Raw genomic sequence first — 24,972 nt, 5'->3', positions numbered from 1 at the left:
GTACATGGTCACAGACTGTGTCTTCTTGTGGTGTACTTGATGTGTGAGTTAAAAGTTGCCTTGCATATGCGCACTCTGTCATTAAATCGATTAGTATCGTAAGAAAGTACCACTGAAAGAGTAATGCAATTTGTGTTAGCAGTGAAGACAGTTTCGCAAAAATATTCGCTTGTTTTGAGAGTCTTCAAGACCTGCTACCAGCTCCAATCAGCGTCATTTATCCCACACATTAGAGAAGTGTGTTTCATAGGTATGCCTATGAGACACTAAACTCGCGATGTGAGAACATGGCGACCATACGTGCCAACACGTCTTGCTGCCGCCTAGCGGCAGCTGTGTGAACCTGCTGCTGCTCTGGGTGGATGCTGCGAGAGCAAGCGACTCTACGATCTAAGTTTTACATCCAATACTGCCAAATAAAACAGTTGACAGAGCTGCCACTTACTAAGAACGACACCTCGCAGTAATTAATTCACAGATTAGCACTCGGCAGGCCTTGTGATCCTCGCCAGAGCTGCGTAAAGCTACGTCCAAGCCGAACCATGTTTGACGCGACGCCATAACTATATATACAATTTCAGAGGGCTCCTCGAATGTACTCGCTTCGGCGGTACATATACTAAAATTGGAACGATACAGAGAAGATTAGCATGGATGACACGCAAAATCGTGAAGCGTTCCACATTTTTTTCGCAATCTCACTCTCTCATGTCTCACATCAGCTGCTAATACCCTCAGCCACCTACACAAGTTTCGCTTCATATCTGCACCCACTTGTCACAAACTATGCTGACCATTTACGCAGTTCTCCTCCACTCTCTTTCATTCACAACAGAACATGATAAAACTGGCAATAAACCTATCCCTTACATCACCAATGCACATCTAAAATGTCACTCTAATAACAACTCAGCAAGCACACCAAAACCACAACCACACTGACACAAGTACATGTCACTAGCACCCCTTCAGCTCATTCGCAAACGTGACACAAATCACAGCGAGTCTAAGACTAAGCCTAGCACAGGCAAAAGCCTCTTCTCTTCCTCAGTATCACACTCTGCTGGCACAACATCTCTTCCTACTGTCTCAATCACGTCATTTCATAACACACACCTACTGCCACACACAACATTTGGAAACCTGACATCAACTTTACACAAGATAGCTGCATGTTCCAAATCTTTCTCACTCACATACTTTCACTCAGACTACTGCTTAAATACACTCTAGCGCTCTAAAATTAGCTTGCATTACCTAATATTTATTTTTCTCTAACGCCTACAAAGCTTCTGGTGCCTGTATGCCACTATCACATACTTTCTGCACACAGACCCACAACATTTAACTTTATTCATCTTCATGGCTGCAGCTGATGCCATAATTGTTTCAGCAGCATAAATAAACATGTGAAGGTAGATGTCTCTTTAATCATTAAGTGTGCAAGTTACCCCTTTACAGGAAGTTCATTTAACATTATGTTTCAAGTAACTCTCCTAGTGGCCTTGCTGTCCAGCTGCAGCCTCATAATACAGACTGCAGGTGACACCTCATCAGATTCTTAACTGAAGCATATCTGCCTGTGTAATAAGCCACTGCCCTTCACCTAAAAACCAACTATTACAGCAAATCTGTGGTGCACCAGCATGTCATGTACAAATTTCACTAGTGCGACACACAAAGTATTTTACAAACATGTCTGGCAATCTGCCACTACATATAGTTACCTAAATTAAATTCAAAAGTGTCAGCCAATGAATACCACAACACTGAAGTGTTTAGAAAGCAGACCAGTATGCTAATATTAACATATAGTATTTAGATGTGAGGCTCTACTATTTTGACAGCACTTTGAATCCCATCAATGTCATACAAGTCGATGCTGTTCACAATTACAGCTGATGCACCTCTCATCCTGTGTCTAGCAGAAAGATTGGACAAACCCTGCATGCAATATTCATCATGTCACATACACAGAAGCTCTAGCACATAAGCAAATACAGAGGCAGTCAAGACACAAAACACTAGCAAGCTTCAAGATTTTGGAACAGACAGCAACATCACAAACCAGTTTGTGTCACATGACACCAGTAGCTACTCAGTTATTAACTGCTTTCAGATACTAAACCTATCACTCTTTGTTTTGCACTAGCAATTCTTCCTGCAATAACAACATTCACCAAACTGGATTACATCTGATTGACATTTCACAGGAACATAACTACAGCTACTAACACAATGCTAACCTGGTTTCTCTTACCACATGTCCGCTCAATATTTTAGGCTCATTCACACATCTCCATCACAGTGTTTCACTCTTGCCAAGTAGACCTGCCCTGTGTAATCTTGGATCAACACAAATATATCACCTGGTATTGTACTGAAAACGGAACTATGTCCATCATTCCTACTACTATCTCACACAACTCGCATTCACCCATCCATGCGCTAGTAATGGCCTACACTGCTGTGTTTCAAAGTGTGCAATATGAATGGTGGTTTTAATGGTTCGTGAGGCTACTGTGTCTCTTTTTGCAGTCACTATTGTCTTCTGGCACCATTGGATGAATAGGAGTTACTCAATAATGTACATGGTCACAGACTGTGTCTTCTTGTGGTGTACTTGATGTGTGAGTTAAAAGTTGCCTTGCATATGCGCACTCTGTCATTAAATCGATTAGTATCGTAAGAAAGTACCACTGAAAGAGTAATGCAATTTGTGTTAGCAGTGAAGACAGTTTCGCAAAAATATTCGCTTGTTTTGAGAGTCTTCAAGACCTGCTACCAGCTCCAATCAGCGTCATTTATCCCACACATTAGAGAAGTGTGTTTCATAGGTATGCCTATGAGACACTAAACTCGCGATGTGAGAACATGGCGACCATACGTGCCAACACGTCTTGCTGCCGCCTAGCGGCAGCTGTGTGAACCTGCTGCTGCTCTGGGTGGATGCTGCGAGAGCAAGCGACTCTACGATCTAAGTTTTACATCCAATACTGCCAAATAAAACAGTTGACAGAGCTGCCACTTACTAAGAACGACACCTGGCAGTAATTAATTCACAGATTAGCACTCGGCAGGCCTTGTGATCCTCGCCAGAGCTGCGTAAAGCTACGTCCAAGCCGAACCATGTTTGACGCGACGCCATAACTATATATACAATTTCAGAGGGCTCCTCGAATGTACTCGCTTCGGCGGTACATATACTAAAATTGGAACGATACAGAGAAGATTAGCATGGCCCCTGCGCAAGGATGACACGCAAAATCGTGAAGCGTTCCACATTTTTTTTCGCAATCTCACTCTCTCATGTCTCACATCAGCTGCTAATACCCTCAGCCACCTACACAAGTTTCGCTTCATATCTGCACCCACTTGTCACAAACTATGCTGACCATTTACGCAGTTCTCCTCCACTCTCTTTCATTCACAACAGAACATGATAAAACTGGCAATAAACCTATCCCTTACATCACCAATGCACATCTAAAATGTCACTCTAATAACAACTCAGCAAGCACACCAAAACCACAACCACACTGACACAAGTACATGTCACTAGCACCCCTTCAGCTCATTCGCAAACGTGACACAAATCACAGCGAGTCTAAGACTAAGCCTAGCACAGGCAAAAGCCTCTTCTCTTCCTCAGTATCACACTCTGCTGGCACAACATCTCTTCCTACTGTCTCAATCACGTCATTTCATAACACACACCTACTGCCACACACAACATTTGGAAACCTGACATCAACTTTACACAAGATAGCTGCATGTTCCAAATCTTTCTCACTCACATACTTTCACTCAGACTACTGCTTAAATACACTCTAGCGCTCTAAAATTAGCTTGCATTACCTAATATTTATTTTTCTCTAACGCCTACAAAGCTTCTGGTGCCTGTATGCCACTATCACATACTTTCTGCACACAGACCCACAACATTTAACTTTATTCATCTTCATGGCTGCAGCTGATGCCATAATTGTTTCAGCAGCATAAATAAACATGTGAAGGTAGATGTCTCTTTAATCATTAAGTGTGCAAGTTACCCCTTTACAGGAAGTTCATTTAACATTATGTTTCAAGTAACTCTCCTAGTGGCCTTGCTGTCCAGCTGCAGCCTCATAATACAGACTGCAGGTGACACCTCATCAGATTCTTAACTGAAGCATATCTGCCTGTGTAATAAGCCACTGCCCTTCACCTAAAAACCAACTATTACAGCAAATCTGTGGTGCACCAGCATGTCATGTACAAATTTCACTAGTGCGACACACAAAGTATTTTACAAACATGTCTGGCAATCTGCCACTACATATAGTTACCTAAATTAAATTCAAAAGTGTCAGCCAATGAATACCACAACACTGAAGTGTTTAGAAAGCAGACCAGTATGCTAATATTAACATATAGTATTTAGATGTGAGGCTCTACTATTTTGACAGCACTTTGAATCCCATCAATGTCATACAAGTCGATGCTGTTCACAATTACAGCTGATGCACCTCTCATCCTGTGTCTAGCAGAAAGATTGGACAAACCCTGCATGCAATATTCATCATGTCACATACACAGAAGCTCTAGCACATAAGCAAATACAGAGGCAGTCAAGACACAAAACACTAGCAAGCTTCAAGATTTTGGAACAGACAGCAACATCACAAACCAGTTTGTGTCACATGACACCAGTAGCTACTCAGTTATTAACTGCTTTCAGATACTAAACCTATCACTCTTTGTTTTGCACTAGCAATTCTTCCTGCAATAACAACATTCACCAAACTGGATTACATCTGATTGACATTTCACAGGAACATAACTACAGCTACTAACACAATGCTAACCTGGTTTCTCTTACCACATGTCCGCTCAATATTTTAGGCTCATTCACACATCTCCATCACAGTGTTTCACTCTTGCCAAGTAGACCTGCCCTGTGTAATCTTGGATCAACACAAATATATCACCTGGTATTGTACTGAAAACGGAACTATGTCCATCATTCCTACTACTATCTCACACAACTCGCATTCACCCATCCATGCGCTAGTAATGGCCTACACTGCTGTGTTTCAAAGTGTGCAATATGAATGGTGGTTTTAATGGTTCGTGAGGCTACTGTGTCTCTTTTTGCAGTCACTATTGTCTTCTGGCACCATTGGATGAATAGGAGTTACTCAATAATGTACATGGTCACAGACTGTGTCTTCTTGTGGTGTACTTGATGTGTGAGTTAAAAGTTGCCTTGCATATGCGCACTCTGTCATTAAATCGATTAGTATCGTAAGAAAGTACCACTGAAAGAGTAATGCAATTTGTGTTAGCAGTGAAGACAGTTTCGCAAAAATATTCGCTTGTTTTGAGAGTCTTCAAGACCTGCTACCAGCTCCAATCAGCGTCATTTATCCCACACATTAGAGAAGTGTGTTTCATAGGTATGCCTATGAGACACTAAACTCGCGATGTGAGAACATGGCGACCATACGTGCCAACACGTCTTGCTGCCGCCTAGCGGCAGCTGTGTGAACCTGCTGCTGCTCTGGGTGGATGCTGCGAGAGCAAGCGACTCTACGATCTAAGTTTTACATCCAATACTGCCAAATAAAACAGTTGACAGAGCTGCCACTTACTAAGAACGACACCTCGCAGTAATTAATTCACAGATTAGCACTCGGCAGGCCTTGTGATCCTCGCCAGAGCTGCGTAAAGCTACGTCCAAGCCGAACCATGTTTGACGCGACGCCATAACTATATATACAATTTCAGAGGGCTCCTCGAATGTACTCGCTTCGGCGGTACATATACTAAAATTGGAACGATACAGAGAAGATTAGCATGGCCCCTGCGCAAGGATGACACGCAAAATCGTGAAGCGTTCCACATTTTTTTTCGCAATCTCACTCTCTCATGTCTCACATCAGCTGCTAATACCCTCAGCCACCTACACAAGTTTCTCTTCATATCTGCACCCACTTGTCACAAACTATGCTGTCCATTTACGCAGTTCTCCTCCACTCTCTTTCATTCACAACAGAACATGATAAAACTGGCAATAAACCTATCCCTTACATCACCAATGCACATCTAAAATGTCACTCTAATAACAACTCAGCAAGCACACCAAAACCACAACTACACTGACACAAGTACATGTCACTAGCACCCCTTCAGCTCATTCGCAAACGTGACACAAATCACAGCGATTCTAAGACTAAGCCTAGCACAGGCAAAAGCCTCTTCTCTTCCTCAGTATCACACTCTGCTGGCACAACATCTCTTCCTACTGTCTCAATCACGTCATTTCATAACACACACCTACTGCCACACACAACATTTGGAAACCTGACATCAACTTTACACAAGATAGCTGCATGTTCCAAATCTTTCTCACTCACATACTTTCACTCAGACTACTGCTTAAATACACTCTAGCGCTCTAAAATTAGCTTGCATTACCTAATATTTATTTTTCTCTAACGCCTACAAAGCTTCTGGTGCCTGTATGCCACTATCACATACTTTCTGCACACAGACCCACAACATTTAACTTTATTCATCTTCATGGCTGCAGCTGATGCCATAATTGTTTCAGCAGCATAAATAAACATGTGAAGGTAGATGTCTCTTTAATCATTAAGTGTGCAAGTTACCCCTTTACAGGAAGTTCATTTAACATTATGTTTCAAGTAACTCTCCTAGAGGCCTTGCTGTCCAGCTGCAGCCTCATAATACAGGCTGCAGGTGACACCTCATCAGATTCTTAACTGAAGCATATCTGCCTGTGTAATAAGCCACTGCCCTTCACCTAAAAACCAACTATTACAGCAAATCTGTGGTGCACCAGCATGTCATGTACAAATTTCACTAGTGCGACACACAAAGTATTTTACAAACATGTCTGGCAATCTGCCACTACATATAGTTACCTAAATTAAATTCAAAAGTGTCAGCCAATGAATACCACAACACTGAAGTGTTTAGAAAGCAGACCAGTATGCTAATATTAACATATAGTATTTAGATGTGAGGCTCTACTATTTTGACAGCACTTTGAATCCCATCAATGTCATACAAGTCGATGCTGTTCACAATTACAGCTGATGCACCTCTCATCCTGTGTCTAGCAGAAAGATTGGACAAACCCTGCATGCAATATTCATCATGTCACATACACAGAAGCTCTAGCACATAAGCAAATACAGAGGCAGTCAAGACACAAAACACTAGCAAGCTTCAAGATTTTGGAACAGACAGCAACATCACAAACCAGTTTGTGTCACATGACACCAGTAGCTACTCAGTTATTAACTGCTTTCAGATACTAAACCTATCACTCTTTGTTTTGCACTAGCAATTCTTCCTGCAATAACAACATTCACCAAACTGGATTACATCTGATTGACATTTCACAGGAACATAACTACAGCTACTAACACAATGCTAACCTGGTTTCTCTTACCACATGTCCGCTCAATATTTTAGGCTCATTCACACATCTCCATCACAGTGTTTCACTCTTGCCAAGTAGACCTGCCCTGTGTAATCTTGGATCAACACAAATATATCACCTGGTATTGTACTGAAAACGGAACTATGTCCATCATTCCTACTACTATCTCACACAACTCGCATTCACCCATCCATGCGCTAGTAATGGCCTACACTGCTGTGTTTCAAAGTGTGCAATATGAATGGTGGTTTTAATGGTTCGTGAGGCTACTGTGTCTCTTTTTGCAGTCACTATTGTCTTCTGGCACCATTGGATGAATAGGAGTTACTCAATAATGTACATGGTCACAGACTGTGTCTTCTTGTGGTGTACTTGATGTGTGAGTTAAAAGTTGCCTTGCATATGCGCACTCTGTCATTAAATCGATTAGTATCGTAAGAAAGTACCACTGAAAGAGTAATGCAATTTGTGTTAGCAGTGAAGACAGTTTCGCAAAAATATTCGCTTGTTTTGAGAGTCTTCAAGACCTGCTACCAGCTCCAATCAGCGTCATTTATCCCACACATTAGAGAAGTGTGTTTCATAGGTATGCCTATGAGACACTAAACTCGCGATGTGAGAACATGGCGACAATACGTGCCAACACGTCTTGCTGCCGCCTAGCGGCAGCTGTGTGAACCTGCTGCTGCTCTGGGTGGATGCTGCGAGAGCATGCGACTCTACGATCTATGTTTTACATCCAATACTGCCAAATAATACAGTTGACAGAGCTGCCACTTACTAAGAACGACACCTCGCAGTAATTAATTCACAGATTAGCACTCGGCAGGCCTTGTGATCCTCGCCAGAGCTGCGTAAAGCTACGTCCAAGCCGAACCATGTTTGACGCGACGCCATAACTATATATACAATTTCAGAGGGCTCCTCGAATGTACTCGCTTCGGCGGTACATATACTAAAATTGGAACGATACAGAGAAGATTAGCATGGCCCCTGCGCAAGGATGACACGCAAAATCGTGAAGCGTTCCACATTTTTTTCGCAATCTCACTCTCTCATGTCTCACATCAGCTGCTAATACCCTCAGCCACCTACACAAGTTTCGCTTCATATCTGCACCCACTTGTCACAAACTATGCTGACCATTTACGCAGTTCTCCTCCACTCTCTTTCATTCACAACAGAACATGATAAAACTGGCAATAAACCTATCCCTTACATCACCAATGCACATCTAAAATGTCACTCTAATAACAACTCAGCAAGCACACCAAAACCACAACCACACTGACACAAGTACCTGTCACTAGCACCCCTTCAGCTCATTTGCAAACGTGACACAAATCACAGCGAGTCTAAGACTAAGCCTAGCACAGGCAAAAGCCTCTTCTCTTCCTCAGTATCACACTCTGCTGGCACAACATCTCTTCCTACTGTCTCAATCACGTCATTTCATAACACACACCTACTGCCACACACAACATTTGGAAACCTGACATCAACTTTACACAAGATAGCTGCATGTTCCAAATCTTTCTCACTCACATACCTTCACTCAGACTACTGCTTAAATACACTCTAGCGCTCTAAAATTAGCTTGCATTACCTAATATTTATTTTTCTCTAACGCCTACAAAGCTTCTGGTGCCTGTATGCCACTATCACATACTTTCTGCACACAGACCCACAAACTTTAACTTTATTCATCTTCATGGCTGCAGCTGATGCCATAATTGTTTCAGCAGCATAAATAAACATGTGAAGGTAGATGTCTCTTTAATCATTAAGTGTGCAAGTTACCCCTTTACAGGAAGTTCATTTAACATTATGTTTCAAGTAACTCTCCTAGTGGCCTTGCTGTCCAGCTGCAGCCTCATAATACAGACTGCAGGTGACACCTCATCAGATTCTTAACTGAAGCATATCTGCCTGTGTAATAAGCCACTGCCCTTCACCTAAAAACCAACTATTACAGCAAATCTGTGGTGCACCAGCATGTCATGTACAAATTTCACTAGTGCGACACACAAAGTATTTTACAAACATGTCTGGCAATCTGCCACTACATATAGTTACCTAAATTAAATTCAAAAGTGTCAGCCAATGAATACCACAACACTGAAGTGTTTAGAAAGCAGACCAGTATGCTAATATTAACATATAGTATTTAGATGTGAGGCTCTACTATTTTGACAGCACTTTGAATCCCATCAATGTCATACAAGTCGATGCTGTTCACAATTACAGCTGATGCACCTCTCATCCTGTGTCTAGCAGAAAGATTGGACAAACCCTGCATGCAATATTCATCATGTCACATACACAGAAGCTCTAGCACATAAGCAAATACAGAGGCAGTCAAGACACAAAACACTAGCAAGCTTCAAGATTTTGGAACAGACAGCAACATCACAAACCAGTTTGTGTCACATGACACCAGTAGCTACTCAGTTATTAACTGCTTTCAGATACTAAACCTATCACTCTTTGTTTTGCACTAGCAATTCTTCCTGCAATAACAACATTCACCAAACTGGATTACATCTGACTGACATTTCACAGGAACATAACTACAGCTACTAACACAATGCTAACCTGGTTTCTCTTACCACATGTCCGCTCAATATTTTAGGCTCATTCACACATCTCCATCACAGTGTTTCACTCTTGCCAAGTAGACCTGCCCTGTGTAATCTTGGATCAACACAAATATATCACCTGGTATTGTACTGAAAACGGAACTATGTCCATCATTCCTACTACTATCTCACACAACTCGCATTCACCCATCCATGCGCTAGTAATGGCCTACACTGCTGTGTTTCAAAGTGTGCAATATGAATGGTGGTTTTAATGGTTCGTGAGGCTACTGTGTCTCTTTTTGCAGTCACTATTGTCTTCTGGCACCATTGGATGAATAGGAGTTACTCAATAATGTACATGGTCACAGACTGTGTCTTCTTGTGGTGTACTTGATGTGTGAGTTAAAAGTTGCCTTGCATATGCGCACTCTGTCATTAAATCGATTAGTATCGTAAGAAAGTACCACTGAAAGAGTAATGCAATTTGTGTTAGCAGTGAAGACAGTTTCGCAAAAATATTCGCTTGTTTTGAGAGTCTTCAAGACCTGCTACCAGCTCCAATCAGCGTCATTTATCCCACACATTAGAGAAGTGTGTTTCATAGGTATGCCTATGAGACACTAAACTCGCGATGTGAGAACATGGCGACAATACGTGCCAACACGTCTTGCTGCCGCCTAGCGGCAGCTGTGTGAACCTGCTGCTGCTCTGGGTGGATGCTGCGAGAGCATGCGACTCTACGATCTAAGTTTTACATCCAATACTGCCAAATAATACAGTTGACAGAGCTGCCACTTACTAAGAACGACACCTCGCAGTAATTAATTCACAGATTAGCACTCGGCAGGCCTTGTGATCCTCGCCAGAGCTGCGTAAAGCTACGTCCAAGCCGAACCATGTTTGACGCGACGCCATAACTATATATACAATTTCAGAGGGCTCCTCGAATGTACTCGCTTCGGCGGTACATATACTAAAATTGGAACGATACAGAGAAGATTAGCATGGCCCCTGCGCAAGGATGACACGCAAAATCGTGAAGCGTTCCACATTTTTTTCGCAATCTCACTCTCTCATGTCTCACATCAGCTGCTAATACCCTCAGCCACCTACACAAGTTTCGCTTCATATCTGCACCCACTTGTCACAAACTATGCTGACCATTTACGCAGTTCTCCTCCACTCTCTTTCATTCACAACAGAACATGATAAAACTGGCAATAAACCTATCCCTTACATCACCAATGCACATCTAAAATGTCACTCTAATAACAACTCAGCAAGCACACCAAAACCACAACCACACTGACACAAGTACCTGTCACTAGCACCCCTTCAGCTCATTTGCAAACGTGACACAAATCACAGCGAGTCTAAGACTAAGCCTAGCACAGGCAAAAGCCTCTTCTCTTCCTCAGTATCACACTCTGCTGGCACAACATCTCTTCCTACTGTCTCAATCACGTCATTTCATAACACACACCTACTGCCACACACAACATTTGGAAACCTGACATCAACTTTACACAAGATAGCTGCATGTTCCAAATCTTTCTCACTCACATACCTTCACTCAGACTACTGCTTAAATACACTCTAGCGCTCTAAAATTAGCTTGCATTACCTAATATTTATTTTTCTCTAACGCCTACAAAGCTTCTGGTGCCTGTATGCCACTATCACATACTTTCTGCACACAGACCCACAAACTTTAACTTTATTCATCTTCATGGCTGCAGCTGATGCCATAATTGTTTCAGCAGCATAAATAAACATGTGAAGGTAGATGTCTCTTTAATCATTAAGTGTGCAAGTTACCCCTTTACAGGAAGTTCATTTAACATTATGTTTCAAGTAACTCTCCTAGTGGCCTTGCTGTCCAGCTGCAGACTCATAATACAGACTGCAGGTGACACCTCATCAGATTCTTAACTGAAGCATATCTGCCTGTGTAATAAGCCACTGCCCTTCACCTAAAAACCAACTATTACAGCAAATCTGTGGTGCACCAGCATGTCATGTACAAATTTCACTAGTGCGACACACAAAGTATTTTACAAACATGTCTGGCAATCTGCCACTACATATAGTTACCTAAATTAAATTCAAAAGTGTCAGCCAATGAATACCACAACACTGAAGTGTTTAGAAAGCAGACCAGTATGCTAATATTAACATATAGTATTTAGATGTGAGGCTCTACTATTTTGACAGCACTTTGAATCCCATCAATGTCATACAAGTCGATGCTGTTCACAATTACAGCTGATGCACCTCTCATCCTGTGTCTAGCAGAAAGATTGGACAAACCCTGCATGCAATATTCATCATGTCACATACACAGAAGCTCTAGCACATAAGCAAATACAGAGGCAGTCAAGACACAAAACACTAGCAAGCTTCAAGATTTTGGAACAGACAGCAACATCACAAACCAGTTTGTGTCACATGACACCAGTAGCTACTCAGTTATTAACTGCTTTCAGATACTAAACCTATCACTCTTTGTTTTGCACTAGCAATTCTTCCTGCAATAACAACATTCACCAAACTGGATTACATCTGATTGACATTTCACAGGAACATAACTACAGCTACTAACACAATGCTAACCTGGTTTCTCTTACCACATGTCCGCTCAATATTTTAGGCTCATTCACACATCTCCATCACAGTGTTTCACTCTTGCCAAGTAGACCTGCCCTGTGTAATCTTGGATCAACACAAATATATCACCTGGTATTGTACTGAAAACGGAACTATGCCCATCATTCCTACTACTATCTCACACAACTCGCATTCACCCATCCATGCGCTAGTAATGGCCTACACTGCTGTGTTTCAAAGTGTGCAATATGAATGGTGGTTTTAATGGTTCGTGAGGCTACTGTGTCTCTTTTTGCAGTCACTATTGTCTTCTGGCACCATTGGATGAATAGGAGTTACTCAATAATGTACATGGTCACAGACTGTGTCTTCTTGTGGTGTACTTGATGTGTGAGTTAAAAGTTGCCTTGCATATGCGCACTCTGTCATTAAATCGATTAGTATCGTAAGAAAGTACCACTGAAAGAGTAATGCAATTTGTGTTAGCAGTGAAGACAGTTTCGCAAAAATATTCGCTTGTTTTGAGAGTCTTCAAGACCTGCTACCAGCTCCAATCAGCGTCATTTATCCCACACATTAGAGAAGTGTGTTTCATAGGTATGCCTATGAGACACTAAACTCGCGATGTGAGAACATGGCGACAATACGTGCCAACACGTCTTGCTGCCGCCTAGCGGCAGCTGTGTGAACCTGCTGCTGCTCTGGGTGGATGCTGCGAGAGCAAGCGACTCTACGATCTAAGTTTTACATCCAATACTGCCAAATAATACAGTTGACAGAGCTGCCACTTACTAAGAACGACACCTCGCAGTAATTAATTCACAGATTAGCACTCGGCAGGCCTTGTGATCCTCGCCAGAGCTGCGTAAAGCTACGTCCAAGCCGAACCATGTTTGACGCGACGCCATAACTATATATACAATTTCAGAGGGCACCTCGAATGTACTCGCTTCGGCGGTACATATACTAAAATTGGAACGATACAGAGAAGATTAGCATGGCCCCTGCGCAAGGATGACACGCAAAATCGTGAAGCGTTCCACATTTTTTTCGCAATCTCACTCTCTCATGTCTCACATCAGCTGCTAATACCCTCAGCCACCTACACAAGTTTCGCTTCATATCTGCACCCACTTGTCACAAACTATGCTGACCATTTACGCAGTTCTCCTCCACTCTCTTTCATTCACAACAGAACATGATAAAACTGGCAATAAACCTATCCCTTACATCACCAATGCACATCTAAAATGTCACTCTAATAACAACTCAGCAAGCACACCAAAGTACATGTCACTAGCACCCCTTCAGCTCATTCGCAAACGTGACACAAATCACAGCGAGTCTAAGACTAAGCCTAGCACAGGCAAAAGCCTCTTCTCTTCCTCAGTATCACACTCTGCTGGCACAACATCTCTTCCTACTGTCTCAATCACGTCATTTCATAACACACACCTACTGCCACACACAACATTTGGAAACCTGACATCAACTTTACACAAGATAGCTGCATGTTCCAAATCTTTCTCACTCACATACTTTCACTCAGACTACTGCTTAAATACACTCTAGCGCTCTAAAATTAGCTTGCATTACCTAATATTTATTTTTCTCTAACGCCTACAAAGCTTCTGGTGCCTGTATGCCACTATCACATACTTTCTGCACACAGACCCACAACATTTAACTTTATTCATCTTCATGGCTGCAGCTGATGCCATAATTGTTTCAGCAGCATAAATAAACATGTGAAGGTAGATGTCTCTTTAATCATTAAGTGTGCAAGTTACCCCTTTACAGGAAGTTCATTTAACATTATGTTTCAAGTAACTCTCCTAGTGGCCTTGCTGTCCAGCTGCAGCCTCATAATACAGGCTGCAGGTGACACCTCATCAGATTCTTAACTGAAGCATATCTGCCTGTGTAATAAGCCACTGCCCTTCACCTAAAAACCAACTATTACAGCAAATCTGTGGTGCACCAGCATGTCATGTACAAATTTCACTAGTGCGACACACAAAGTATTTTACAAACATGTCTGGCAATCTGCCACTACATATAGTTACCTAAATTAAATTCAAAAGTGTCAGCCAATGAATACCACAACACTGAAGTGTTTAGAAAGCAGACCAGTATGCTAATATTAACATATAGTATTTAGATGTGAGGCTCTACTATTTTGACAGCACTTTGAATCCCATCAATGTCATACAAGTCGATGCTGTTCACAATTACAGCTGATGCACCTCTCATCCTGTGTCTAGCAGAAAGATTGGACAAACCCTGCATGCAATATTCATCATGTCACATACACAGAAGCTCTAGCACATAAGCAAATACAGAGGCAGTCAAGACACAAAACACTAGCAAGCTTCAAGATTTTGGAACAGACAGCAACATCACAAACCAGTTTGTGTCACATGACACCAGTAGCTACTCAGTTATTAACTGCTTTCAGATACTAAACCTATCACTCTTTGTTTTGCACTAGCAATTCTTCCTGCAATAACAACATTCACCAAACTGGATTACATCTGATTGACATTTCACAGGAACATAACTACAGCTACTAACACAATGCTAACCTGGTTTCTCTTACCACATGTCCGCTCAATATTTTAGGCTCATTCACACATCTCCATCACAGTGTTTCACTCTTGCCAAGTAGACCTGCCCTGTGTAATCTTGGATCAACACAAATATATCACCTGGTATTGTACTGAAAACGGAACTATGTCCATCATTCCTACTACTATCTCACACAACTCGCATTCACCCATCCATGCGCTAGTAATGGCCTACACTGCTGTGTTTCAAAGTGTGCAATATGAATGGTGGTTTTAATGGTTCGTGAGGCTACTGTGTCTCTTTTTGCAGTCACTATTGTCTTCTGGCACCATTGGATGAATAGGAGTTACTCAATAATGTACATGGTCACAGACTGTGTCTTCTTGTGGTGTACTTGATGTGTGAGTTAAAAGTTGCCTTGCATATGCGCACTCTGTCATTAAATCGATTAGTATCGTAAGAAAGTACCACTGAAAGAGTAATGCAATTTGTGTTAGCAGTGAAGACAGTTTCGCAAAAATATTCGCTTGTTTTGAGAGTCTTCAAGACCTGCTACCAGCTCCAATCAGCGTCATTTATCCCACACATTAGAGAAGTGTGTTTTATAGGTATGCCTATGAGACACTAAACTCGCGATGTGAGAACATGGCGACAATACGTGCCAACACGTCTTGCTGCCGCCTAGCGGCAGCTGTGTGAACCTGCTGCTGCTCTGGGTGGATGCTGCGAGAGCATGCGACTCTACGATCTATGTTTTACATCCAATACTGCCAAATAATACAGTTGACAGAGCTGCCACTTACTAAGAACGACACCTCGCAGTAATTAATTCACAGATTAGCACTCGGCAGGCCTTGTGATCCTCGCCAGAGCTGCGTAAAGCTACGTCCAAGCCGAACCATGTTTGACGCGACGCCATAACTATATATACAATTTCAGAGGGCTCCTCGAATGTACTCGCTTCGGCGGTACATATACTAAAATTGTAACGATACAGAGAAGATTAGCATGGCCCCTGCGCAAGGATGACACGCAAAATCGTGAAGCGTTCCACATTTTTTTCGCAATCTCACTCTCTCATGTCTCACATCAGCTGCTAATACCCTCAGCCACCTACACAAGTTTCGCTTCATATCTGCACCCACTTGTCACAAACTATGCTGACCATTTACGCAGTTCTCCTCCACTCTCTTTCATTCACAACAGAACATGATAAAACTGGCAATAAACCTATCCCTTACATCACCAATGCACATCTAAAATGTCACTCTAATAACAACTCAGCAAGCACACCAAAGTACATGTCACTAGCACCCCTTCAGCTCATTCGCAAACGTGACACAAATCACAGCGAGTCTAAGACTAAGCCTAGCACAGGCAAAAGCCTCTTCTCTTCCTCAGTATCACACTCTGCTGGCACAACATCTCTTCCTACTGTCTCAATCACGTCATTTCATAACACACACCTACTGCCACACACAACATTTGGAAACCTGACATCAACTTTACACAAGATAGCTGCATGTTCCAAATCTTTCTCACTCACATACTTTCACTCAGACTACTGCTTAAATACACTCTAGCGCTCTAAAATTAGCTTGCATTACCTAATATTTATTTTTCTCTAACGCCTACAAAGCTTCTGGTGCCTGTATGCCACTATCACATACTTTCTGCACACAGACCCACAAACTTTAACTTTATTCATCTTCATGGCTGCAGCTGATGCCATAATTGTTTCAGCAGCATAAATAAACATGTGAAGGTAGATGTCTCTTTAATCATTAAGTGTGCAAGTTACCCCTTTACAGGAAGTTCATTTAACATTATGTTTCAAGTAACTCTCCTAGTGGCCTTGCTGTCCAGCTGCAGCCTCATAATACAGGCTGCAGGTGACACCTCATCAGATTCTTAACTGAAGCATATCTGCCTGTGTAATAAGCCACTGCCCTTCACCTAAAAACCAACTATTACAGCAAATCTGTGGTGCACCAGCATGTCATGTACAAATTTCACTAGTGCGACACACAAAGTATTTTACAAACATGTCTGGCAATCTGCCACTACATATAGTTACCTAAATTAAATTCAAAAGTGTCAGCCAATGAATACCACAACACTGAAGTGTTTAGAAAGCAGACCAGTATGCTAATATTAACATATAGTATTTAGATGTGAGGCTCTACTATTTTGACAGCACTTTGAATCCCATCAATGTCATACAAGTCGATGCTGTTCACAATTACAGCTGATGCACCTCTCATCCTGTGTCTAGCAGAAAGATTGGACAAACCCTGCATGCAATATTCATCATGTCACATACACAGAAGCTCTAGCACATAAGCAAATACAGAGGCAGTCAAGACACAAAACACTAGCAAGCTTCAAGATTTTGGAACAGACAGCAACATCACAAACCAGTTTGTGTCACATGACACCAGTAGCTACTCAGTTATTAACTGCTTTCAGATACTAAACCTATCACTCTTTGTTTTGCACTAGCAATTCTTCCTGCAATAACAACATTCACCAAACTGGATTACATCTGATTGACATTTCACAGGAACATAACTACAGCTACTAACACAATGCTAACCTGGTTTCTCTTACCACATGTCCGCTCAATATTTTAGGCTCATTCACACATCTCCATCACAGTGTTTCACTCTTGCCAAGTAGACCTGCCCTGTGTAATCTTGGATCAACACAAATATATCACCTGGTATTGTACTGAAAACGGAACTATGTCCATCATTCCTACTACTATCTCACACAACTCGCATTCACCCATCCATGCGCTAGTAATGGCCTACACTGCTGTGTTTCAAAGTGTGCAATATGAATGGTGGTTTTAATGGTTCGTGAGGCTACTGTGTCTCTTTTTGCAGTCACTATTGTCTTCTGGCACCATTGGATGAATAGGAGTTACTCAATAATGTACATGGTCACAGACTGTGTCTTCTTGTGGTGTACTTGATGTGTGAGTTAAAAGTTGCCTTGCATATGCGCACTCTGTCATTAAATCGATTAGTATCGTAAGAAAGTACCACTGAAAGAGTAATGCAATTTGTGTTAGCAGTGAAGACAGTTTCGCAAAAATATTCGCTTGCTTTGAGAGTCTTCAAGACCTGCTACCAGCTCCAATCAGCGTCATTTATCCCACACATTAGAGAAGTGTGTTTCATAGGTATGCCTATGAGACACTAAACTCGCGATGTGAGAACATGGCGACAATACGTGCCAACACGTCTTGCTGCCGCCTAGCGGCAGCTGTGTGAACCTGCTGCTGCTCTGGGTGGATGCTGCGAGAGCAAGCGACTCTACGATCTAAGTTTTACATCCAATACTGCCAAATAATACAGTTGACAGAGCTGCCACTTACTAAGAACGACACCTCGCAGTAATTAATTCACAGATTAGCACTCGGCAGGCCTTGTGATCCTCGCCAGAGCTGCGTAAAGCTACGTCCAAGCCGAACCATGTTTGACGCGACGCCATAACTATATATACAATTTCAGAGGGCTCCTCGAATGTACTCGCTTCGGCGGTACATATACTAAAATTGTAACGATACAGAGAAGATTAGCATGGCCCCTGCGCAAGGATGACACGCAAAATCGTGAAGCGTTCCACATTTTTTTCGCAATCTCACTCTCTCATGTCTCACATCAGCTGCTAATACCCTCAGCCACCTACACAAGTTTCGCTTCATATCTGCACCCACTTGTCACAAACTATGCTGACCATTTACGCAGTTCTCCTCCACTCTCTTTCATTCACAACAGAACATGATAAAACTGGCAATAAACCTATCCCTTACATCACCAATGCACATCTAAAATGTCACTCTAATAACAACTCAGCAAGCACACCAAAACCACAACCACACTGACACAAGTACATGTCACTAGCACCCCTTCAGCTCATTCGCAAACGTGACACAAATCACAGCGAGTCTAAGACTAAGCCTAGCACAGGCAAAAGCCTCTTCTCTTCCTCAGTATCACACTCTGCTGGCACAACATCTCTTCCTACTGTCTCAATCACGTCATTTCATAACACACACCTACTGCCACACACAACATTTGGAAACCTGACATCAACTTTACACAAGATAGCTGCATGTTCCAAATCTTTCTCACTCACATACTTTCACTCAGACTACTGCTTAAATACACTCTAGCGCTCTAAAATTAGCTTGCATTACCTAATATTTATTTTTCTCTAACGCCTACAAAGCTTCTGGTGCCTGTATGCCACTATCACATACTTTCTGCACACAGACCCACAACATTTAACTTTATTCATCTTCATGGCTGCAGCTGATGCCATAATTGTTTCAGCAGCATAAATAAACATGTGAAGGTAGATGTCTCTTTAATCATTAAGTGTGCAAGTTACCCCTTTACAGGAAGTTCATTTAACATTATGTTTCAAGTAACTCTCCTAGTGGCCTTGCTGTCCAGCTGCAGCCTCATAATACAGGCTGCAGGTGACACCTCATCAGATTCTTAACTCAAGCATATCTGCCTGTGTAATAAGCCACTGCCCTTCACCTAAAAACCAACTATTACAGCAAATCTGTGGTGCACCAGCATGTCATGTACAAATTTCACTAGTGTGACACACAAAGTATTTTACAAACATGTCTGGCAATCTGCCACTACATGTACTTACCTAAATTAAATTCAAAAGTGTCAGCCAATGAATACCACAACACTGAAGTGTTTTGAAAGCAGACCAGTATGCTAATATTAACATATAGTATTTAGATGTGAGGCTCTACTATTTTGACAGCACTTTGAATCCCATCAATGTCATACAAGTCGATGCTGTTCACAATTACAGCTGATGCACCTCTCATCCTGTGTCTAGCAGAAAGATTGGACAAACCCTGCATGCAATATTCATCATGTCACATACACAGAAGCTCTAGCACATAAGCAAATACAGAGGCAGTCAAGACACAAAACACTAGCAAGCTTCAAGATTTTGGAACAGACAGCAACATCACAAACCAGTTTGTGTCACATGACACCAGTAGCTACTCAGTTATTAACTGCTTTCAGATACTAAACCTATCACTCTTTGTTTTGCACTAGCAATTCTTCCTGCAATAACAACATTCACCAAACTGGATTACATCTGATTGACATTTCACAGGAACATAACTACAGCTACTAACACAATGCTAACCTGGTTTCTCTTACCACATGTCCGCTCAATATTTTAGGCTCATTCACACATCTCCATCACAGTGTTTCACTCTTGCCAAGTAGACCTGCCCTGTGTAATCTTGGATCAACACAAATATATCACCTGGTATTGTACTGAAAACGGAACTATGTCCATCATTCCTACTACTATCTCACACAACTCGCATTCACCCATCCATGCGCTAGTAATGGCCTACACTGCTGTGTTTCAAAGTGTGCAATATGAATGGTGGTTTTAATGGTTCGTGAGGCTACTGTGTCTCTTTTTGCAGTCACTATTGTCTTCTGGCACCATTGGATGAATAGGAGTTACTCAATAATGTACATGGTCACAGACTGTGTCTTCTTGTGGTGTACTTGATGTGTGAGTTAAAAGTTGCCTTGCATATGCGCACTCTGTCATTAAATCGATTAGTATCGTAAGAAAGTACCACTGAAAGAGTAATGCAATTTGTGTTAGCAGTGAAGACAGTTTCGCAAAAATATTCGCTTGTTTTGAGAGTCTTCAAGACCTGCTACCAGCTCCAAACAGCGTCATTTATCCCACACATTAGAGAAGTGTGTTTCATAGGTATGCCTATGAGACACTAAACTCGCGATGTGAGAACATGGCGACAATACGTGCCAACACGTCTTGCTGCCGCCTAGCGGCAGCTGTGTGAACCTGCTGCTGCTCTGGGTGGATGCTGCGAGAGCAAGCGACTCTACGATCTAAGTTTTACATCCAATACTGCCAAATAATACAGTTGACAGAGCTGCCACTTACTAAGAACGACACCTCGCAGTAATTAATTCACAGATTAGCACTCGGCAGGCCTTGTGATCCTCGCCAGAGCTGCGTAAAGCTACGTCCAAGCCGAACCATGTTTGACGCGACGCCATAACTATATATACAATTTCAGAGGGCTCCTCGAATGTACTCGCTTCGGCGGTACATATACTAAAATTGGAACGATACAGAGAAGATTAGCATGGCCCCTGCGCAAGGATGACACGCAAAATCGTGAAGCGTTCCACACTTTTTTCGCAATCTCACTCTCTCATGTCTCACATCAGCTGCTAATACCCTCAGCCACCTACACAAGTTTCGCTTCATATCTGCACCCACTTGTCACAAACTATGCTGACCATTTACGCAGTTCTCCTCCACTCTCTTTCATTCACAACAGAACATGATAAAACTGGCAATAAACCTATCCCTTACATCACCAATGCACATCTAAAATGTCACTCTAATAACAACTCAGCAAGCACACCAAAGTACATGTCACTAGCACCCCTTCAGCTCATTCGCAAACGTGACACAAATCACAGCGAGTCTAAGACTAAGCCTAGCACAGGCAAAAGCCTCTTCTCTTCCTCAGTATCACACTCTGCTGGCACAACATCTCTTCCTACTGTCTCAATCACGTCATTTCATAACACACACCTACTGCCACACACAACATTTGGAAACCTGACATCAACTTTACACAAGATAGCTGCATGTTCCAAATCTTTCTCACTCACATACTTTCACTCAGACTACTGCTTAAATACACTCTAGCGCTCTAAAATTAGCTTGCATTACCTAATATTTATTTTTCTCTAACGCCTACAAAGCTTCTGGTGCCTGTATGCCACTATCACATACTTTCTGCACACAGACCCACAACATTTAACTTTATTCATCTTCATGGCTGCAGCTGATGCCATAATTGTTTCAGCAGCATAAATAAACATGTGAAGGTAGATGTCTCTTTAATCATTAAGTGTGCAAGTTACCCCTTTACAGGAAGTTCATTTAACATTATGTTTCAAGTAACTCTCCTAGTGGCCTTGCTGTCCAGCTGCAGCCTCATAATACAGGCTGCAGGTGACACCTCATCAGATTCTTAACTGAAGCATATCTGCCTGTGTAATAAGCCACTGCCCTTCACCTAAAAACCAACTATTACAGCAAATCTGTGGTGCACCAGCATGTCATGTACAAATTTCACTAGTGCGACACACAAAGTATTTTACAAACATGTCTGGCAATCTGCCACTACATATAGTTACCTAAATTAAATTCAAAAGTGTCAGCCAATGAATACCACAACACTGAAGTGTTTAGAAAGCAGACCAGTATGCTAATATTAACATATAGTATTTAGATGTGAGGCTCTACTATTTTGACAGCACTTTGAATCCCATCAATGTCATACAAGTCGATGCTGTTCACAATTACAGCTGATGCACCTCTCATCCTGTGTCTAGCAGAAAGATTGGACAAACCCTGCATGCAATATTCATCATGTCACATACACAGAAGCTCTAGCACATAAGCAAATACAGAGGCAGTCAAGACACAAAACACTAGCAAGCTTCAAGATTTTGGAACAGACAGCAACATCACAAACCAGTTTGTGTCACATGACACCAGTAGCTACTCAGTTATTAACTGCTTTCAGATACTAAACCTATCACTCTTTGTTTTGCACTAGCAATTCTTCCTGCAATAACAACATTCACCAAACTGGATTACATCTGATTGACATTTCACAGGAACATAACTACAGCTACTAACACAATGCTAACCTGGTTTCTCTTACCACATGTCCGCTCAATATTTTAGGCTCATTCACACATCTCCATCACAGTGTTTCACTCTTGCCAAGTAGACCTGCCCTGTGTAATCTTGGATCAACACAAATATATCACCTGGTATTGTACTGAAAACGGAACTATGTCCATCATTCCTACTACTATCTCACACAACTCGCATTCACCCATCCATGCGCTAGTAATGGCCTACACTGCTGTGTTTCAAAGTGTGCAATATGAATGGTGGTTTTAATGGTTCGTGAGGCTACTGTGTCTCTTTTTGCAGTCACTATTGTCTTCTGGCACCATTGGATGAATAGGAGTTACTCAATAATGTACATGGTCACAGACTGTGTCTTCTTGTGGTGTACTTGATGTGTGAGTTAAAAGTTGCCTTGCATATGCGCACTCTGTCATTAAATCGATTAGTATCGTAAGAAAGTACCACTGAAAGAGTAATGCAATTTGTGTTAGCAGTGAAGACAGTTTCGCAAAAATATTCGCTTGTTTTGAGAGTCTTCAAGACCTGCTACCAGCTCCAATCAGCGTCATTTATCCCACACATTAGAGAAGTGTGTTTCATAGGTATGCCTATGAGACACTAAACTCGCGATGTGAGAACATGGCGACAATACGTGCCAACACGTCTTGCTGCCGCCTAGCGGCAGCTGTGTGAACCTGCTGCTGCTCTGGGTGGATGCTGCGAGAGCAAGCGACTCTACGATCTATGTTTTACATCCAATACTGCCAAATAATACAGTTGACAGAGCTGCCACTTACTAAGAACGACACCTCGCAGTAATTAATTCACAGATTAGCACTCGGCAGGCCTTGTGATCCTCGCCAGAGCTGCGTAAAGCTACGTCCAAGCCGAACCATGTTTGACGCGACGCCATAACTATATATACAATTTCAGAGGGCTCCTCGAATGTACTCGCTTCGGCGGTACATATACTAAAATTGGAACGATACAGAGAAGATTAGCATGGCCCCTGCGCAAGGATGACACGCAAAATCGTGAAGCGTTCCACATTTTTTTCGCAATCTCACTCTCTCATGTCTCACATCAGCTGCTAATACCCTCAGCCACCTACACAAGTTTCGCTTCATATCTGCACCCACTTGTCACAAACTATGCTGACCATTTACGCAGTTCTCCTCCACTCTCTTTCATTCACAACAGAACATGATAAAACTGGCAATAAACCTATCCCTTACATCACCAATGCACATCTAAAATGTCACTCTAATAACAACTCAGCAAGCACACCAAAACCACAACCACACTGACACAAGTACATGTCACTAGCACCCCTTCAGCTCATTCGCAAACGTGACACAAATCACAGCGAGTCTAAGACTAAGCCTAGCACAGGCAAAAGCCTCTTCTCTTCCTCAGTATCACACTCTGCTGGCACAACATCTCTTCCTACTGTCTCAATCACGTCATTTCATAACACACACCTACTGCCACACACAACATTTGGAAACCTGACATCAACTTTACACAAGATAGCTGCATGTTCCAAATCTTTCTCACTCACATACTTTCACTCAGACTACTGCTTAAATACACTCTAGCGCTCTAAAATTAGCTTGCATTACCTAATATTTATTTTTCTCTAACGCCTACAAAGCTTCTGGTGCCTGTATGCCACTATCACATACTTTCTGCACACAGACCCACAACATTTAACTTTATTCATCTTCATGGCTGTAGCTGATGTCATAATTGTTTCAGCAGCATAAATAAACATGTGAAGGTAGATGTCTCTTTAATCATTAAGTGTGCAAGTTACCCCTTTACAGGAAGTTCATTTAACATTATGTTTCAAGTAACTCTCCTAGTGGCCTTGCTGTCCAGCTGCAGCCTCATAATACAGGCTGCAGGTGACACCTCATCAGATTCTTAACTGAAGCATATCTGCCTGTGTAATAAGCCACTGCCCTTCACCTAAAAACCAACTATTACAGCAAATCT

The 24,972-nt window shown here is 42.0% G+C and overlaps 9 non-coding genes and 1 pseudogene across 9 annotated transcripts; all 10 read left to right on the top strand.

Annotated features, from left to right (window-relative positions):
• Positions 1 to 595: 595 nt before the first annotated feature.
• LOC126225029 (U6 spliceosomal RNA) lies at positions 596 to 689 on the top strand (annotated as a pseudogene).
• A 2,493-nt stretch (positions 690 to 3,182) lies between these two features.
• On the top strand, positions 3,183 to 3,289 carry LOC126225013 (U6 spliceosomal RNA). The gene has a single exon (XR_007543609.1). It is a non-coding gene; the product is annotated as a U6 spliceosomal RNA (small nuclear RNA).
• A 2,494-nt stretch (positions 3,290 to 5,783) lies between these two features.
• Positions 5,784 to 5,890, top strand: LOC126225011 (U6 spliceosomal RNA). Its single transcript, XR_007543608.1, has one exon. It is a non-coding gene; the product is annotated as a U6 spliceosomal RNA (small nuclear RNA).
• A 2,494-nt stretch (positions 5,891 to 8,384) lies between these two features.
• LOC126225033 (U6 spliceosomal RNA) lies at positions 8,385 to 8,491 on the top strand. Its single transcript, XR_007543626.1, has one exon. It is a non-coding gene; the product is annotated as a U6 spliceosomal RNA (small nuclear RNA).
• A 2,493-nt stretch (positions 8,492 to 10,984) lies between these two features.
• On the top strand, positions 10,985 to 11,091 carry LOC126225032 (U6 spliceosomal RNA). Its single transcript, XR_007543625.1, has one exon. It is a non-coding gene; the product is annotated as a U6 spliceosomal RNA (small nuclear RNA).
• A 2,493-nt stretch (positions 11,092 to 13,584) lies between these two features.
• Positions 13,585 to 13,691, top strand: LOC126225031 (U6 spliceosomal RNA). Its single transcript, XR_007543624.1, has one exon. It is a non-coding gene; the product is annotated as a U6 spliceosomal RNA (small nuclear RNA).
• Positions 13,692 to 16,163: 2,472 nt separating this feature from the next.
• On the top strand, positions 16,164 to 16,270 carry LOC126225024 (U6 spliceosomal RNA). The gene has a single exon (XR_007543619.1). It is a non-coding gene; the product is annotated as a U6 spliceosomal RNA (small nuclear RNA).
• Positions 16,271 to 18,742: 2,472 nt separating this feature from the next.
• On the top strand, positions 18,743 to 18,849 carry LOC126225021 (U6 spliceosomal RNA). The gene has a single exon (XR_007543617.1). It is a non-coding gene; the product is annotated as a U6 spliceosomal RNA (small nuclear RNA).
• Positions 18,850 to 21,342: 2,493 nt separating this feature from the next.
• LOC126225025 (U6 spliceosomal RNA) lies at positions 21,343 to 21,449 on the top strand. Its single transcript, XR_007543620.1, has one exon. It is a non-coding gene; the product is annotated as a U6 spliceosomal RNA (small nuclear RNA).
• Positions 21,450 to 23,921: 2,472 nt separating this feature from the next.
• LOC126225022 (U6 spliceosomal RNA) lies at positions 23,922 to 24,028 on the top strand. Its single transcript, XR_007543618.1, has one exon. It is a non-coding gene; the product is annotated as a U6 spliceosomal RNA (small nuclear RNA).
• The last annotated feature ends 944 nt before the right edge of the window (positions 24,029 to 24,972 follow it).

The sequence above is a fragment of the Schistocerca nitens genome, unplaced genomic scaffold (assembly GCF_023898315.1).
Source record: "Schistocerca nitens isolate TAMUIC-IGC-003100 unplaced genomic scaffold, iqSchNite1.1 HiC_scaffold_281, whole genome shotgun sequence".
In the NCBI taxonomy this organism is placed as follows: Eukaryota; Metazoa; Arthropoda; class Insecta; order Orthoptera; family Acrididae; genus Schistocerca; species Schistocerca nitens.
This window is presented reverse-complemented; position numbering and strand designations above follow the sequence as displayed.